Source organism: Lissotriton helveticus, chromosome 7, assembly GCF_964261635.1.
Source record: "Lissotriton helveticus chromosome 7, aLisHel1.1, whole genome shotgun sequence".
NCBI classification, from domain to species: Eukaryota; Metazoa; Chordata; class Amphibia; order Caudata; family Salamandridae; genus Lissotriton; species Lissotriton helveticus.
In genome coordinates, this window is record NC_136068.1 from 1,208,970,604 (window position 1) to 1,208,989,502 (window position 18,899).

An 18,899-nucleotide genomic window follows, 5' to 3' on the forward strand; every position below is an offset into this window, starting at 1 on the left:
TTAGTGAGTGCACTACAAATGACACACACAGCTATAGATGCAGCAGAAGATGTTAGGCATATTGCAACGATTGGCCCCAATCCCACTCCTATAACACCAAACCAACATGCATACAATACCTTACTCATATGGTACAATAATGGCACTATGCCACATATCATGGGGCCACCAATCCAATTCAACATCTTACAGGCCCACGAGTCTTACTGAAGTAGACAAAATTCGCTCCCATAAAATATCCATAAAGCCTCCACAAATGGATAGAGGAAAGCAACTTATTCATTTGAGCCCAGACAGATTTCATTCCCGAGTGCTCCTCCTTTTGTGTAACACTGAAAATGTGTTCCAGGAAAAGAATGCCAGGTTATGGAGCCTTTCAGGATTTCTCACGTCATCCTCTAGACCATAACAGGAGTCTTAGGGGAAAACTAAACAATTGTACTTGAGTGAACCACTTCTGAAGGAGATTAAAGCACTATATGCAAGCACAAGGGTCAGCATGAGCCTTTATGGGAAATGCTGCATTACTGTAAACAGAAAGGTAAAACATAGGTTCTTGACTGCACCTCCACCTCCAAACATGTAAACATTAGACATCGCCCTTGGAGCCATACTTGTAGTGTCTTGTTGTACCTATACTCAATCACACCCATCCATCACATGTGTCAGCAGTCAGGTGACCATGCCAATAAAAGAGACATGCGCACGAGCCCTGGGCCAGTTCCACACCCATTCTACTGGTGTCGGTGTCAGTCATTATTCTAGAATGTGGCCTCGGGCCTACTACGCATCAATAACCAGCAACCGGAACTCCAGGGTTCACTAGGTTTTCAAGGACGTTTTACAGGTCCCTAATGATAAAACTTGAAACAAGATGTGACAAAATGTCAAGATAATATCTGGCCACCGCAGGCTTATAGGTTCCCATGCACTAACGACAGCCATATGGTAGGGCTTTGTGTACCATATGACTGACTGTCCCCTTCTAAGACACTTGGCTACCAAGTCACCTTTCTAATCCTTGAGCAAGTCTCACGGAGCCCTGGAATGTCATTAATTGGTGCCACAAGCACATCAGGAATTTAGTGGCCCAGCCTTCATAGGAGGATAGCAGACTTTACTGTCTCTGTTGAAAAGAAAGACGTGAGGCAAGTGTATATTGCCTCTGCTTGGGGGTGAAAATGTTGAGTCTCCTACGTTGATGGCTTATTATTTTATTGTTTACGTATTTGTATCATTTTTCTTTTCGTCTCTGGTTAAGCCTGTCCTTGTACAGTACTCGGAGGAATTTCTGGTATATTCCATCTTCAACAGTAAAATTGTTAGCAAATATCTTATTCTAACTAGCATAGTTTCTGATGTAGATCTAATAAGATTCTAATTGAAATACTATTAAAATTATAACCTATGTATGAGTCCCATGTGTTTCCTTGGCTATATTTATATTAAATTCACAATATTAATATAGAGGGATGAAAGGCGAGACAAATAAGTTTACATTCTGAAAGAGAAAGAAAGTCAGTCCACAATACTCCGATGCTGGGAACACGACGGCTTGTAGTTCAAGGCGTTGCAAAGCAGAATGAATGTCCAGGCAGCAGCAGAAAGAATAACATAAGGGGCAGTCTGAGAACCAAGACTCTTTACCCTGCACATACCTACTGCATTGAAGCGTACATCCGCCATCCTATCGGTCATTGGGACCGCCCGCCATAAGGGCGGGGGTCCCGTGGGGGGTATTAGGAGTGGCGGGCGCATCCTGCATTTTTAGCATTGTGGCGGGCGGTGCTCTCAGCACCGCCCGCCACAATGCTAAAAATGCACGGATGCATTTGCAGTAACAAAGCAGCAGGCACCGCGCGGTGCCTGCCGCTTTGTTAATGCAAATGCAGGGGGGTACCACAGGTACCCCCCGTGTGCAGCCCCCACCTGTCCTTCACACTGGAGGCCCGCAGGGGGCCCACGAAGTGAAGACAGCATGCCTTTCAGGCATTGTTTTAAGCCTATCCTAATATAGCTGGTGGTGTCTGATAGACACCGCCACCATATAAACCCTTTTCCGCCCCGGCCGCAAGGCGACCGGGAAGGAAAAGCGGCAGACGGTGTTTTCGTCCGCCGCGGTCCCCCCCGCCATAGTAATATGGCGGGGGGAAATGGGCGGCGGGCGGGCATGGATGTCAGGCGGATCGCCACCGCCCCCATGGCGGTGGCGATCCGCCCGACATCGTAATGGACCCCAAAGTGTTCTGCTGTAATTTACATACCACGTTCTATTCTATTCTGGAGTATGTATGATCCATCCTCCAGAAGGTATTCTGATGTTGAAGCATTTCTAGCCTACAAAAAAAGAGGCATTACGGAGAAGAATCATATAGCCAGGTTTTTAAAATTTTTAAAAAGGCAAGATAATTATACACTAAACACAGCTCAGTTGGCAATGCCATCCATTGTATGGGGGCAAACATAAAAAGTGACGGACCACATTGTGGGCAAATGGACTCCACATAACACCATACGTTAGAGGGTAAAAGAAGAAGGAATGCACTGATGGATCCTGGAAGAAAGCACGAGGGGCCAAGACTGTGGAAGGCCCAGTTAACCATACAAAGTTTTTTTTTATTAATCAGCTTTGAACCCAGAACCAAAGCGGGTATATGAGATACGATACGAGCATGGTGGGGAATACGAAGATGAGCCACCCTGCTAGGTCTTGTATTTTGTGAAGTTGTATCAAGAGGGCTAGGGGTAGAAAGAGGTAGAGTGAGCTGCAAAAGTCCAGATTGTACAAAGTAATGGACTGAACTACTGACTATCAAGAAAGATCACAATAGCAAAATACAGGACCAGGGCACATAGGGTTTAGAGCCTTCTTTAAGGCATGTGAACATGGTGGACAAGGACATGAAAGTTAGGCTAATACTCACTTACAGGTTTTTGATGGCACATCTGGGGCGTTATCAGTCAGTGACTATAAACAAGCCATTAAAGGCACTGGGTTGCCCCTTGCAACATTTGCCAGTTGTATTGGCTTACTTTGCTTCCGTCAGTTCATCACTCAACATTTGCAATCCCTGACTGTTTGTTATGTTTACCTTTCTCGGTTCCACATTCTCTCTTGTCCAACGAACTCCATAGTCACTATCCATCTCTTTCCATTTACCCTTTTCTGCCTGCTAAATTCTTTCAATCCCTTACCTCTGTGCTCTGTCTCCAAAAGAGGGATGCTATTCTCCATCTTAGCAGTACTTCTACATCAGTCTCTGTATTCATCCTGTTTAGCTGGTGTTCATCATTCCTGTATCCACTCCTCGCTCCAGGCTTCATTCGCAATAGGACTGGAGCTAGTCAAAGATTGCCCTTGCTGAGCAAGAAGCAAGTTATAAGAGCCATTGTAGTGATTTGTTCAGTGTCTGTTGATTTACAATACCTCATACTGTTTCTTTGTTCCTTTTTCTCTTGCAAAGATATCCTAGCAGTGGTTCTAAGATAATCATAGGTTGTTGCTGGTGCTATTCAGAAACAATGTGTTTGGTAAATTCCCTTCCACCATTTTTAAGTCTCGTCTAAACAGTGCATGAGCTATATTTGCAAAACATTTTGTTTATATACTGTATGCTCATTGCTCACCATTGGCTGGCCTCTTTGTCACGGTGCACAGTCTAAATATTGATTCCGAAATATCGACCCACAGAAATATCAAGTTGGAAATATCGAAGGTAAAGAATATCGAGGTCAAGAATATCGTTGGACAGAATATCGACCCTAAGGTAAGTAATATCGAATTTTTTTATATCGATGTAAGTAATATCGAAGTTAGTAATATCGATATCATATATATCGATGTTACTAATCTCGATGTTACTAATATCGATATTTGTATTATTATTATGTATTTAATATGTATGTGTTATATGTTTTTTGTTAAGTATTCTGCTTGTTTTAAATTATATGTATACTATTTTTATATGTTAATAGTGTTATTTTTAAGTCAATTTTGTGTTTTAGTATCAGAGCGGGTTGTGGGTTTATAGGGGAACAGGTATTAATTTTTAGGAATTATAAATTAATTTTGATTAATTTTTGCATTTAAGTTCTGTAGCGGGTTGTGGGTTTATAGGGTAATTTGGTTGGGAAGTAATTTAATTGTAATTAGGTAATGATTTATTTTTATTTATTGGTATTGCTAATTATTGTATTTTTAATTAATTATTAATTGTTAATTAATTTTTTTAATTAGTAATTCATGTTTTTAATATTCAATTACATTTTTAATTGGCATTTTTTTTATTGGAATTCATTTTTTTAATAGGCAATTAATATTTGTAATCGGTAATTAATGTTTATTAATTGGTAATTAATATTTTTAATAAACAATTCATATTTTTAATTGGTAATTAATTTTTAGTAATTGGAAATTAATTTTTAGTAATTGGTAATTAATGTTTCATAAAACATATTTTTGGTATATTTTTTTTATTGTTTAGCTTTTTTTAATTGTTCATCCATTTTTAATAATTAATATGTTTTTGTTATGAAAAATATTTTATTGTTCAATATTTATTATTTGGTAACTAATATTTATTAATTGATATTTATTGGTCCTTATGGTCAATTAATTATTCAATTGTAATTATGTTTTAAATAATTAATAATGGGTTTTAGTAAATGATGTAGTTATTTAAAAATGCAATTATTAATTATTTTAAATACAAAAAATATTTATAAGTATGTTATATTTAACTTCTACGCTATCCAACGCTTTCCCTACTGTTGCACTCTCTGGAGTAGGAATAGTAATTTTTACCCCTACGCTATCCAACGCTTTCCCTACTGTTGCACTCTTTGGAGTAGGAATAGTAATTTTGACCGCTATGCTACCCAACACTTTCCCTACTGTTTCACTCCCTGGAGTGGGAATAGTAATTTATTCCCCTACGCTATCCAACCCTTTCCCTACTGTTGCCCTCCCTGGAGGGGGAATAGTAATTTTTTCCCCTACGCTATCCAACGCTTTCCCTACTGTTGCACTCGCTGGAGTGGTAATAGTAATTTTTACTCCTAAGCTATCCAACACTTTCCCTACTGTTGCACTTTCTGGAGTGGGAATAGTAATTTTTACCCCTACGCTATTCTACGCTTTCCCTACTGTTGCACTCGCTGGAGTGGGAATAGTAATTTTTACCCCTACTCTATCCAACGCTTTCCCTACTGTTGCACTCTCAGAAGTTAGAATAGTAATTTTTACTCCTACGCTATCCAACGCTTTCCCTACTGTTGCACTCTCTGGAGTGGGAATAGTAATGTTTACCTCTACGCTATCCAACGTTTTCCCTACTGTTTCACTCTCTGGAGTTGGAATAGTAATTTTTACCCCTACGCTATCCAACGCTTTCCCTACTGTTGCACTCTCTGGAGTTGGAATAGTAATTTTTACCCCAACGCTATCCAACGCTTTCCCTACTGTTGCACTCTCTGGAGTGGGAATAGTAATTTTTACCCCTACGCTATCCAACGCTTTCCCTACTGTTTCATTTTCTGGAGTGTGAATAGTAATTTTAAGTCCTACACTATTCAATGTTTTCATTACTGTCGTTTTTTTTGGACTTCGGATAGTAGTTTTATTTATTTAGCTATTTATTATTTTTTATCTTATTTCAGATAATGTAGTATATAATTAATTTTAAAACTATTGAAAGTATATTTAATATTTTTAATTTATTAAATATAATTATTTACTTTTTATTTATGTTATTGTTTATGTGTGTAGATGTGTTTGTAATGCATAATTGTTTTTAATAATGTATAAGTTATTAAAATAATGATTAGAACATAATATTAAGTAAGTATATATGATATATTGTATGTATATGTTTAATGAATGTTTTATTAATATATATGTATTATTTATCAATTTTAAACATCATTAAATATTTTTAACTATGTTTATTTTATTTATAAATATTCTTTACTTTATTTTAAACATTTGTTTAACAGAAAACCACGATATTTTTAATTACGATATTTTTAACATCGATATTTTGGTTTTGATATTTTTGTACTTACCATGTTGTGGATAGGATGTCGATATTCTTGCCTTCGATATTCCTGCTTTGATATTTCTGTAGGTCGATATTTTGTAGGTCGATATTCTGTCAGTGAATCCTTTGTCACTCTTATTTGTCTACTTCTATATGGGGAGCACTTCCCTGTGTTAATTTTGTTTGGTCTGCTTAAACTTCCCATGAAACATGGTCCAAGTACTTGTGTCCTTCTACTGTTTCTCTTGTGAGAGCTACTTTTTTCTTTACCATCAAACCGTCCTTGTGAGTGCACATTTTGCCCGCTTTCTGCGTTTTATCTTTTTTTGTTATGGCTCATTTGCTTTACACTTTCCATTTTCTTTCTATATTTGTTACGTTAGTTTTCTTAACGGTTTAGCATACTTTTATGTACCCAATTTGTTGTTACATTTTTAATCACCTTTCTTTATGTTCTCCCATCTACGTTGTGTCCTTGCTTGACCCTGTCTCTTATATACGCTTTTCTGGATTCCGTCCTTTTTTCACTGTACCCATAACACACTTTCACACATTCCTTTGTTACAGGTACACTACTTTCATGTTACTCCTTTTCCCTCGGCACATACCCACCCATGTTGCTTCTTTTGCCTTTCCCACCTGTCAATGTTGCTTTTTTTCCATCTCTGTCTTCCGTCCATGTTGATTTTTTCCAGAGTTAACCTCGGTATGTCAGACGGGTGCATCCGACATCTGTTTTCCGTACTGCGCGCCGGGTAAGGCCTTACCCGGCGCACAGTACGGAAGACAGATGTCGGATGCACCCGTCTGACATACCGAGGTTAACTACTTCTGAGTTCTTTTCACCGATCCTACAATCAAATATACCCATGGAGGAACGCTGATTATATAATCTCAAATCATCAACTACAATAGTTCCCAACGTGCTCAGAGTGTCCCATGTAACACTCGCTCACCTTAATGTATCTCGCACTACGAAGATTAACTTGATAGAATTCCTCCATTCATCATGTCTATTGCTAAACAGTCCAGGGCCCTGTCGGGTCAGAAGTATCACCAACAGAGCGACTCTCCACATGAAACTACTTTGCGCCATTGCCCTGAGGAGTCGCGGGAAGATTGTACCAGACGAGACGAAACACGTGTCGGCTGGTTTCCTTGAACATTAAAAAACACCCTTTTCTCAAGACTGATTCCAAGAATATTGATTACTTTTTTGCAATCTAACGCTTTGTCTCCTATTTACTAAAATGTCTACACTGACAGTTTTGTTTACAATTTAGAGTGTGCATGGGTCTTGAAAATTACTGTATAAAGTGTCTGTTTTGACTGACACTACATTGAGGGGTTATAGGGCTTATCCCCTCACCCAATGTTGCACCTCATATTCACCATAAAATTACGAAATAATATTGTGTCAATACTCAGCTGTGCGCCCTTTTCTATAACCTACTAAAAACCCTTTCTTAGACCCTTATACCCAACTGCGTATTCCAATAGCTCGCTCATATGAAAGACTTATTGGCTTTGCCAATGGTTGTTCCCTTTTTTCCTACCTGATGTATTGTTATTCAGTACATTGTGTTTTCTTGCTCTCTCCAATGCATGCTCATTCCCCTTCACATCCCTGCACTATTTGTTTTGTTCCATCCACAGCTTGTCTGTTGCTTTCTCTGCCCAACTCTGCTTTTACCCCCCACCAGTTCCATTGTTGCTTTGCCCCTCTCAGCTTCATTGACTTTATTTCTCCCTCCCCGCTCCTCCATAGCTCGCTTTGCCCATACCCACTCCTCCATTGATCCTTTGGCCTTGGTGATGCATGCATGCACATGTGCGATAATTCTAGTGAGGTCATTTGCATTTTAGGTTGAAGCCTCCCAGACAGCACAGCTGTTTGGTTTGATAACAACATCTTGGGAACATTCGGAAAACTTCCCTGGGAATGTATTCCACCTGTTGTTTATTATTGGCTTTGTAACTCACATTTGCTTGCTTTATATTTGCTGGATCTGTCATTCGGTGCTCTACAAAACTCCACACTTTGATGCTCTGCTCCATTAAACTCTACTCCACTGTAAAACACTACTCCACTGTACTATGCTCTACGCAACTCCGTCTTGCGTAGGCAAGACCTATTGGCTTTGCCAATGCTTTTTTTTGGTAGATGCTCTTCAGCATCAACATTTTATTTTTATTATTGCTGATGCTGATAATCATTGGCAACAAGAATTGACAGAGTCAAAACTCAAAGGCCGACTAACGCCTTGTGTTTTTTCCGCAAGGATTTCCAATTTCTAAAATGATTTAAAACTTTAATTTGGTAACGAATTATAGGAACGTGGTATCAAATCTACGTCATAACATATACTCAATCTTGGCTGAAAAGATCAGAAGCGATTTAAGAGTTTGATGCAAGGGGCTTATCACGCCTGCCGCGTCCCCGTAATGACCAACAGCAAAGTGCCACACTTCATGAATGATTCAATCAAACATGGGTTGACATATGAACAAACAACGACTGAAGGTGGAGTTCAAAGAGCCTCTGTAAAGTTTACAACATTCTCTAAACCCACACACTAGTTTGGTGTATTTGCTTTAATTGATATCTTACAGTAGTACCCTGACGCCCTAAATCTAATTAGATGAAATGCACAATTTTCCAGTATTGACACCGGTGGATAAAGGTTTCAATATCCACACAGAATCCCGAGCTACAAGCTCACATTTCTTTTGTGGTTGTGGCGCCATCTAACGGGCATATGAAGGACAATGTGAAATAATGTAATGAAAAATAACAGATGAAAAACGTATTTTATTAAGTTATTAAGGTGTTGTGTAAGGTGGCAAATAGTCGCCTTGTGACTTCTACTCAGTGCATAGGAGTCAAATAATATTAAAAAAGTGAAAAGGTCAGCTGGTGTAAAAAAAGATAAAATTATGAGGCAGGACCAAATTCTGTAGCATGCATACCCAACTGCGTCTACACTGCTTCTGCGCGACCTTTAACACAATTGACAATTAGGACGTACCATTAGCCATCTCGGCTTCATGGGGCATGTCTTACAATATTCTGGGATAGTTAACCCTTTTCCTCATCGACAAATGCCTGTTACTGCAGAGGAATCCCCCCAGATTTCCCTCCCCGCTCCCAGTCACTTGTGGTATTCCCCAGGGCTCAATAGGCTCTTTGCAAAGGCCTCCTTATGCATGGAAAACGTGGGATCCTGCCCACCCAGCCAGCCACCCCCACGCACCAGTGCAACAAACACAAGCAACTTCACCTTAAGACGTCATGGGCCAATGACTCCCTCCACGAATCACCACCCAAAGCTGGATTTCCACAATGAACCTAACTTCTCTCCTAACTAAGGGGCCGATTAGGATGGCGGACGGACTTTGTCCGTCCGCCATCCCGTTGTAGGAAGGGACCGTCCGCCATAGGGGAGGAAGTCCCGTGCGTCGAATTAGGATGCACCCGCCACAGTGGCGGGTGGTTTTAACATTGCAGCGGGCGGTGCTGAAAGCACCGTCCGCTGCAATGCTAAAAATGCATGTTGTGCGTTTCAAAGCACAACATGACAGGCACCGCGCGGTGTCTGCCATGTTGTACTTTGAAAAGAAGAGGGGTACCATAGGTACCCCTGACCCCTCCCTTCACCCGTTGCCGGCCCCCAAAGCAAAGACCGTATGCCTTTCTACGGCAGCAATGCCGCCGTGGAAAGGCATAGGACCGCTGGCATCGTAATATGGTTGGCAGTGTCTCGCAGACACCGTCACTATATGTAAGCACTTTTTTCCGCCGGTCGCGAAGGAGACCGGCGGAAAAGTGGCGGACAGTCTTGGCGTCCGCCACGGACTCCCCTGCCATCCTAATGTGGCGGGGGGTCATTTCTGTGAGGATGGCGGACGGATTGTAGCCACCGCGCCGGCGGTGGCTCGCGCCAGCCTGGCAGGGGCAATCCGTCTGCCATCCTAATCGGCCCCTAAGAGTTGGTGCTCTTCAAAGGTGGCCTTCTATTCTTCATCCTCAAATGAAAGCATGGGTGTGTGACATGAAGATCCAAGGCTTCTCGCCAGGCCTCACCTTTCAGCAAAGTCTAACCCTACATTCAGGGACCCTTCTAAAAACGTGCAAGGGCAAAGATTCTGGCTCCACACACTGATATTGCAAAAAAAGTCATCATCAGCAAGTGCTTGAGCAGAAGAAGCAAATCCCAAATTATCACGCACATGCTGCATGATTTCAACCAAATCTGCACCTGTTCAAACCAGCCTTTGAGGTCCTCATTAACACCCTGCAAAGAAGGATCCAACCAAGAGACTTTAGCAGCAGGAGCCCCTTCTTGGGCCCGAAATCCAACCTCCACAGCTGCAGCAATAATAGACTGGAGTTCTGGGGCTACAGTGACCCCTGAAGACGGCCCAGTCACCGAGGGATTGTCCTCCACATCACTCATTTTAGGGCCATAAGCAGGTCTGCAGACCTGAATTTGGCGAGGCAGCATCAGTTTTCAGCAACCAGCCCGGCACAGGAAACCATATACTGGCTGGTTGCCTAGGCAATGCTGCTCTCCTGCAATGTGCTTCCCATCTATCAAGACTATAAATGGGGTGACCCAGAACAACGTCAGAGGACCTGGGTATTGATCGTTACAAAAAACAAATGGTCCTAGACACTATTATTAAACATTAGAATCAACATTGATAATTTTTCTTCCAAAAGTGAATACATCCTGTAATAGACAAGAAGAACACAGCCAAAATACATTCCATTGTGAATGAGCCAGTACCAACAGATGCAGTTATGCAAAAAACATTAATTTATTCGTAGTTAGTCATCCTTATTTTACTCTGGAACAAACAATAGGCTCTAAACAGAGGGGGTTACTGCCAAGGGGTGGAAAGAATAGAGAAAGGTTGGTGCTCATGTGGAAGAGAAGAAAACAGAGAATGAGAAGTAATATTTTTAAACAATGTATAGGATCTGCAAAGGCCAAAAGTCCTTATGTTAACAGGCCTGCCCCTAATAACAATCAAGTCTTCAGTCGTTATTTTTCTTATTCGAAGCACAGTAACACTTCATCTGTGGCCGGGTAGGGGAATGGGGTACATAGAGTAAGGCCTGGGGGGGGAGGAGGTAGAGAGAAATAGGGGGGAAAATCGTCGAAGTTTCGACCCAGACGCAAACAGGGGTAAGTAATCTCCTCAGCCACGGGTCTTCCTCAGGACAGGGACAAGGGGAACCTAAGTTCATGGATGTAGAGCCCAAAGCGATGGAGTGGGCCACCAGCGTGCACTCGAGAGGGTAATCCGTCAATGGTGTGCCAAACGCATAAAGTCAATATAAAGTTTCAAACACTGGCCGTAATGAAAACGTCCCAGCGGGGGGATAATTCCCTTCGAACCTCTATGTAGTAAGCAGCGAGAGACTTCCTTGTTTAAATATTGATGAGAAGTCCCGCAAAGTCTACAGATGATGCCTTCTTTTAATCAAAGTGCATCCTCAACAGTCCGAGTCTGTTTGCAACAAATCTACGAAGGACAGGCAAAAGCGCAAGGACGTGTTCACTAAAAAGACCCTTGGAGCCATGTTGAAAACAGACACCCGACACACGACTGCCATTTTCTGCTGTTTAACGTTGTGGATCAAGTAAGCAGTGCCCACACCCCTCTTCACATCCACACAGAAAGGGAATAAACAAAAAAACGCACCCGTCATCATGCATGCCCAGCATACGCCCAATGACCCAAAAGTACATATCATAGACCACTAAAGCAGGTTTCAATGAAAAATAGGGAAAATACGTAAAAAGAAAAAAATATCTCATACCTTAATGGCAATTGATCAGCTGCAGAAAAAGAAACAGGGAGTTTTTGACAAGATATGGAGTATTTGTACTCCATTTGATAGGGGCCATATTGGAATAGGGAAAGTCAAGTCAAGTTTGGTGATTATTACCCGCTGGTAAAGAGATTAAATTATACCGAAGGACTATGAGAGGAAGACGGATGAGGAGGTAATGGGCTGGTCTAACTAAGACCCACACGCAATAAACAGGGCTGATGTGGTGTTCTGTATGTATCTTAAGGAGTTGTGCTTGTTGCTATGCTATGATCTCAGCACCTAGAATGTGGGTGGTTGTCAGGGTGAAATTTAGAAGACTAGGTCTTTGGCAGTTACTACCAGCCTCTTGGTGAGTGAGGTATTTTGTGCGGATTGTACAATAAAATTGATGCTAAACATCTACCTTATGTGAGCTGTCTTACCTAAGTGAAGGAATCCTCCACAGCCTACTACACGTTCTCAAAGAACACTTCATTCAGCTGACCCTCTGGGTCATGTCATGCTTTCCACCATGACAACAATTTTCAAATAGGACAAGCCACAGGAAACTGTATGGTTTTTGAACAATATTCAACACCTGTGCTTTATTCACCCAATTTGTGCTTAAAATGGGAAAGATACACCAGCATTGACCCTCATTTGACTTCGTAGTGTGAGTTAGTTCATGCACATACCTAAATCCAGGCAACGCACACAACAGCCCCTTTGGTGACACTCACCTAAATTGGTTAAGCTGTCCTGTTACACACATCAACCATGCTCATCATATACACAACACACTGACATGATTGATATTACTCAATCAGAAAACACATAGCGACAGAGTCCTAAAAAAAGCGTGAAAGTTGCTTAAACCAACAGGAGTGCAAAGCCATACGAATAGCAAAGCAGTGTTACATAAACCTTTGTTTACAAAACAAAACTAGGATGAGCCTCCAAGGATCGAAGAATGTTGGTCTCTATGCAGTGGCGGCTCCTCCGCTATGGCCCAGGAGCGACGCCCCACTGAGCAATTCAAAACTGAAAAATAAAATGATAATAACAAGGTTATATCATTTCATTTATTTAACTGTACTGGCTCAGTTGGTTGGAGAACGGGATTTGGCTGGGCTGGTTAGAGCCGGGGTAGGAGTGGTAGACACTACCTAAGTGCGCATGACATTTTGGCCAGCCGCCGCGGGCCGGCCAAACAGTCATGAGCACTTTACATGTTCTACCCCAGGCTGCATTACAGCCTGGGTGGATAACATGCACAGCTTCCCAGCCCCTGTCTGAGTGCTGTACTCAGACCAATCACGCTTCTGTAAGGCAGAGCTGTGATTGGTCAGGGGAGTCTGGGAGGCTGTGTGCTTCCTGCTGCCCGCGTGAAGAGAAGAGGACGGAGGAGAGGCTACAGCCAGTCGGCCACTTCCAGGTAAGTATTTTTATTTTTTTAATATTCCCTCCCTGCCCACCACCTTCACCCAGCCCGTTCGGAAGCAGCCGCTAATGTCCTTAAGTGCGAGAGGCTGCTTCTTCCTCCTGAACATCAGGTCAGGCCTCTTTGAGTAAGGCTTGCTTAAAAACAGAGTCTTCAACCAAGAAACCTCCTCATCTATACTCACGGGCTGCACTTGAACTAAGGAAAGTTGTGAGCTCTGGGTCACGTATTACCTTTTCTATACATAGGCCACATAGGCGGTTGCCCATGGCATCACCAACACGTATCTCTGGAGTGTTTCCAGTATGCCTGCAGCAGCACACATAACAAACATGGAGGGCAGGTGTCTACAATGTACATCACCAAAGATGCCAAAATACCTTATTTTGATTGAGGCTTTCACTTAAAGAGCAGACCAACTGTGCAAATAATAAGGGATCTTCCATTTTTCTGTTATTGTCCTTAATAATGAGACAACAATATCATAACATGCAGATTGTACATGTGAACAAAAATACGTGCAATTTGAGCGCGTCATGTTTTAAAATAACATCATATTTATTTACAAATAATGTGTCATCATTTTACACAAGCCATGTCAAAAAGTAACTCATATAATTAGTAGGAAAATACATTTTAAGTCACTTAACTAAGTTATCACATTCATTACTCATAATACAATAAAGTGTTGTCATTAAAAATACTCATATATTGGATCACAGTTTGCATTATGTTTAATCGAATGCATCTTTCTCAGATAGTCACTTCCTTTTCCAGCATTGATGTAAGTATTCACATACAACTGCACTCCAGTGCCATTGCCTCGCAAGGAAATAGAGTGTGTGATGATTCAGGCGAGTTACTCCTGAAAAGACTACAAATCATATATCCCCTTAGGACAGCGTCCAGGTCTGACCAAAGCTGAATTTTACATGTAATAATGTATGAGCATGAAGCCAGGCATTATGTTTATATAACTGCTTGGCTAGCTTGCTGATTACTAGACCAAGTTGTATATATATGTTGGTACCTTAGTGCACAGATAATGCAGCCTGAGTACACTGAACCGAACGTAAACACTAAGTTAACCCATAAAGGGCAGATTTATGCCTGCACAAGATGGCTCCATTGCAGGTCAACTTTCATGCAATCCCTCCATGGTGACCAAAGGAAATACCTGTGAGACTGTGTCACGTGCAATCACTGCCCATGTAATAAACATAATTATTTCGAATCACATTATTGTTTTGTTAAAGCACTGCACTGCTGGTTAATGTTTAGAAAAGGTCTAACCAAGGATCACATCTTACACAGGATATTGAGGACGAATAAAACAATGCTCAAACAAAGTCGTAATCATTACCACCTGAGTCAAGCTACAGTGCCAGTTAATCAACATCTATTAAAAATATTAGGTAACCATGAACCAAAAATGAAATAATTTGTATCTATCTATCTATCTATCTATCTATCTATCTATCTATCTATCTATCTATCTATCTTTCTATAATTAGTAGGAAAATACATTTTAAGTCACCTAACTAAGTTATCACATGTATTACTCATAATACATAAAAGTGTTGTCATTAAAAATACTAATATATTTATTCACAGTTTGCATTATGTTTAATTAAGTGCATCTTTCTCAGATAGTCACTTCCTTTTCTAGCATTGATGTAAGTATTCACATACAACTGCATTCCAGTGCCATTGCCTCGCAAGGAAATAGAGTCTATCTATCTATCTATCTATCTATCTATCTATCTATCTATCTATCTATCTATCTATCTATCTATCTATCTATCTATCTATCTATCTATCTATCTATCTATCTATCTATCTATCTATCTATCTATCTATCTATCTATCTATCTACCTACCTACCTATCTATCTATCTATCTATCTATCTATCTATCTATCTATCTATCTATCTGTCTGTCTGTCTGTCTGTCTGTCTATCTATCTATCTATCTATCTATCTATCTATCTATCTATCTATCTATCTATCTATCTATCTGTCTGTCTGTCTATCTATCTATCTATCTATCTATCTATCTATCTATCTATCTATCTATCTATCTATCTGTCTGTCTGTCTATCTATCTATCTATCTATCTATCTATCTATCTATCTGTCTTTGTGTATATATATGTATGTATGTATTACACTAGCTACAATACCTTCAGTATAGTTAGAGTTAGGTATGGGGCACTACATGCATGATAGCGAGATGGATGGATGGATGGATGGATGGATGTATGGATGGATGGATAGATAGATAGATAGATGATAGATAGATAGACAGACATACAAAACACTATTATTAACTAAAATAGGCAGATGTTGCCTATATGGTTACATTGCATAATCCAGTATTACTAATTAGAAAAGGGTGGTAGTATATACAGTGTTCACCACTGTAGTCAGTAGAGGTGGCAATTTGTTCACCAGACTTCCACAATCTAGTCACAGTACGACAGTGTAATACATCGCAGTTAGTAACTAAAGGCAACGTATTCACAGTATAAACGGTGTTACCCACTGTAGTTAGCAGATCACTGTAATTTGTACACACCAGATACAGCTTTTTCAAACATAGTTAGTAGCTAATATCAATGCATGCCACAGGACAGACAAGTACTTTGAACCTTAGTCGTCAGATGATAGTACTTTGTGCATTAGGTTCTCTTCTGCAGATGTATGCCCCCCCATATGTAATGAAAATGAATAGCCAATGACAGAGTCCCATACAAATAATTCAAAGTACCATGTGAAATGCACCACTCATTCTGGAAGACCAGGCCACTCAATCTTCACTTTAAAACAAACCTCTAGCCAACAATGCAAGAGCTTCACTATAACTTCTTAGCAAAAATGTGCATGACTCTTATCATAGAGTGCATACTGGGGAATCAAGGTGCTAGACACAGGAGCAGTCCGTCACAACTGAGAAATAACACAATTTTTGTATCTTTCAAGAAGATGAAATCAATCTTTATTAGGAAATCACCTTGCTTGGTATTTGTCCTATGTCTATGAGTTCATTTGTCTTATTTGTTTTCCATTTTGTAAGAGGGTGAAGGTCTGTTTTAGTAAATTTATGAAAAGTAATGCTTCTCAGGGCAGGTAGCACTTGGGCTGTCTTCAATCTGGAGCACCCATGACACAGACACAATGCAGTGTGAGATCTTGGATCTGCCTGTCATGTAGCCTTCCTGTGTCAGTAATCAAAGGCACAAATGGAAAGGCCCTGCCTAAAAACACCCTCACCTGAACTATAGAAACTGTAGTCCCATCCTTCACACTTACTATCTAGCAAACCTAGAGTTCTCAGGAAAAACAAGTAATCAGCAGCCCCTTCCCAACAAGGCCCCCATTGAATTTCTAAAAGGACCCCTGTCTCCATTCTTTCTCACTCTAGTTTCAAGTCTCCACCCTCAACCCATAGGATTGCAGGTAATACACTTACACTGTCTGGGTAGGCTGCCTTCACCCCTCTCCAGTGCCATGAGCAAGGGCGAGCATCACAAAACATCCACTCCAGCATTTGCAGAATCTCCTTTTCGATGTTGCTTTATTTACCCTGTCCATAACCTCATGTTGATATGATCATGAGGTTCCTGCTTCCATTGGGCACGGCCTAAACTCGCGATATTTCCCTATACATGGGGCCAGTCATTACCTTACACTTCGAACCTCTGAACAGATGGTCTAGCCACAGCCTAGTAGCTGAGAGACTATTCACCTAATTGCAGTGCCTATCAAAATTACCTAATATAGCACAATACCAAATGCATATAATGCTGCTTCTCTATATAGATTTGCATGCTATCTCAAAAAGCAGTCACAATACTCCTAAAAACCTGCATGGAAAAATGTCCTTGAATAAAAACTTAAGATTGCTGACTCTCCTTTTTCTTTTGAATAACTTTCTCCTCACTTTCCACCCTCTGCACACGTCCTCTTTATGGGCAAAGCTGACTCTAAGTCACATGCATGTTCGCCTTAATCCCTATCATTGTATTTCTGCACATTGCCCACACCTCATATCAAAGATCGCAACCTCTCATTAAAAGTGATACCCCTGCAACTTACCAATACTTAATCTTCCGTAGCTCATCTATTAGAACCACCAACCATTTGCATCAATTCACATACCCTCTCCCACTAAAGATCACAGGTGACTCCTATTAACTTCATCTACCACATAGAAACTGGTGTAAAAGCATGGAATGCTCTTCCTTATGAGCACAAACTAATCTCAGTAACCAGCAATAATCACAGGGAGAAAAAAACTAAACTTGGGTTCCGGAGCAGCGTGCTTCTACGCCTCATCAGGATAGTAAATACTATATAAATACAATTACAGTACAATACATAACCCGCATGGCAGACACTAATACCATAACACTCAGGAAGGGTGCAGTTGATTGTAGTTCATTAATACTGCATAATGATTTCCTTAAACTGCTTCACATTCTCACACTCACATAAGACAAAACTGGTGTGGGTCATGTCCCTCACCCAGTACTGTACCAGTCTGCAGCAACAAACCACTCATCACCAAATGAACAGGCATGGAATACCCGAAGAGATCTGCCACATGCCACTATACAACAAAGACCTTTCATTTGTCTACCGTTACAGGTCTCAACAAACTATGTACTGTGATCGCCTGACATCTGACAAGGACAATCAGATAAGGAATGATATTACCAAAGTCCATCTAAGTAGATCTGCCCACCATGTCTTCCTCCAACCCATGTCTGCTCAGGACCCTAAACTTTGAACAAAATATTTAGAATGGACATCCCAGTGCAGTAGAAGGCTAAATGGACTATGAACATAAGAAATGCTATAAAGGGGCCTGCAGAGCTGCTGAAAGTTTATAGAAAACCATAAACTGCGTACGTCTCTCTCACACCGCTTCATCCTCCACACTGCTAAGCGCTGCATCCCATGAGACCATCATAACTGCACCGGTTGTCATCATGCACAACATGGAAACACTTTGTACATAGGAGCAAAATAAAGACAAAACACTGCTAACCACACACCCAAAAAAGTGCGCCAGTGGGGCTAAACTGGGGTGGCATGGTGAGCAAAAGAACAATGGATTTAACCCAGATCTCTTGACTGGGGGTGAATGTATGATTTATTCAACATTCCGTCCATCATTTGTTTGCATAGCACATGCTATACAAGTAGGCAAGCACATAAGCGCCCTGCACAGGGATAGTAAGGACTACATGAATTGTGGAATACACTACAACCTTACCCTCTCTAACTCTGCACTTGTTGCCATCGTGCAAGCACTCTTGGGCCACTACTTAAGACACATGAATAAAGAAAGAACTGTCACAGACCTGGGTGCACTTACAAAAAGCGAGGCCTGGTGCTTTTCGGGACACTACTGTCATAGGGTGCTCACAAATGGCCAGGGTGACGCTGGCACAGTAAACTGGCATTGTTGGAGAGTTTTGCAGTCATTCTTAAAAAGGGGAAGGCGCACTGAAAAGGTTCTCTCGGTTTGGCCTTTGGGTAACACAATCTAAAAGCGGGCACACCCTTAAGCGTCAGGAGTACTTCACACAT

General features: G+C 41.0%; 1 protein-coding gene across 1 annotated transcript in view; it reads right to left on the reverse strand.

Annotated features, from left to right (window-relative positions):
* The window catches only part of RAB11FIP4 (RAB11 family interacting protein 4), a 1,218,119-nt gene that overhangs the window by 568,778 nt on the left and 630,442 nt on the right, over window positions 1–18,899 (reverse strand). The gene's annotated exons all lie outside the window — the stretch shown is intronic.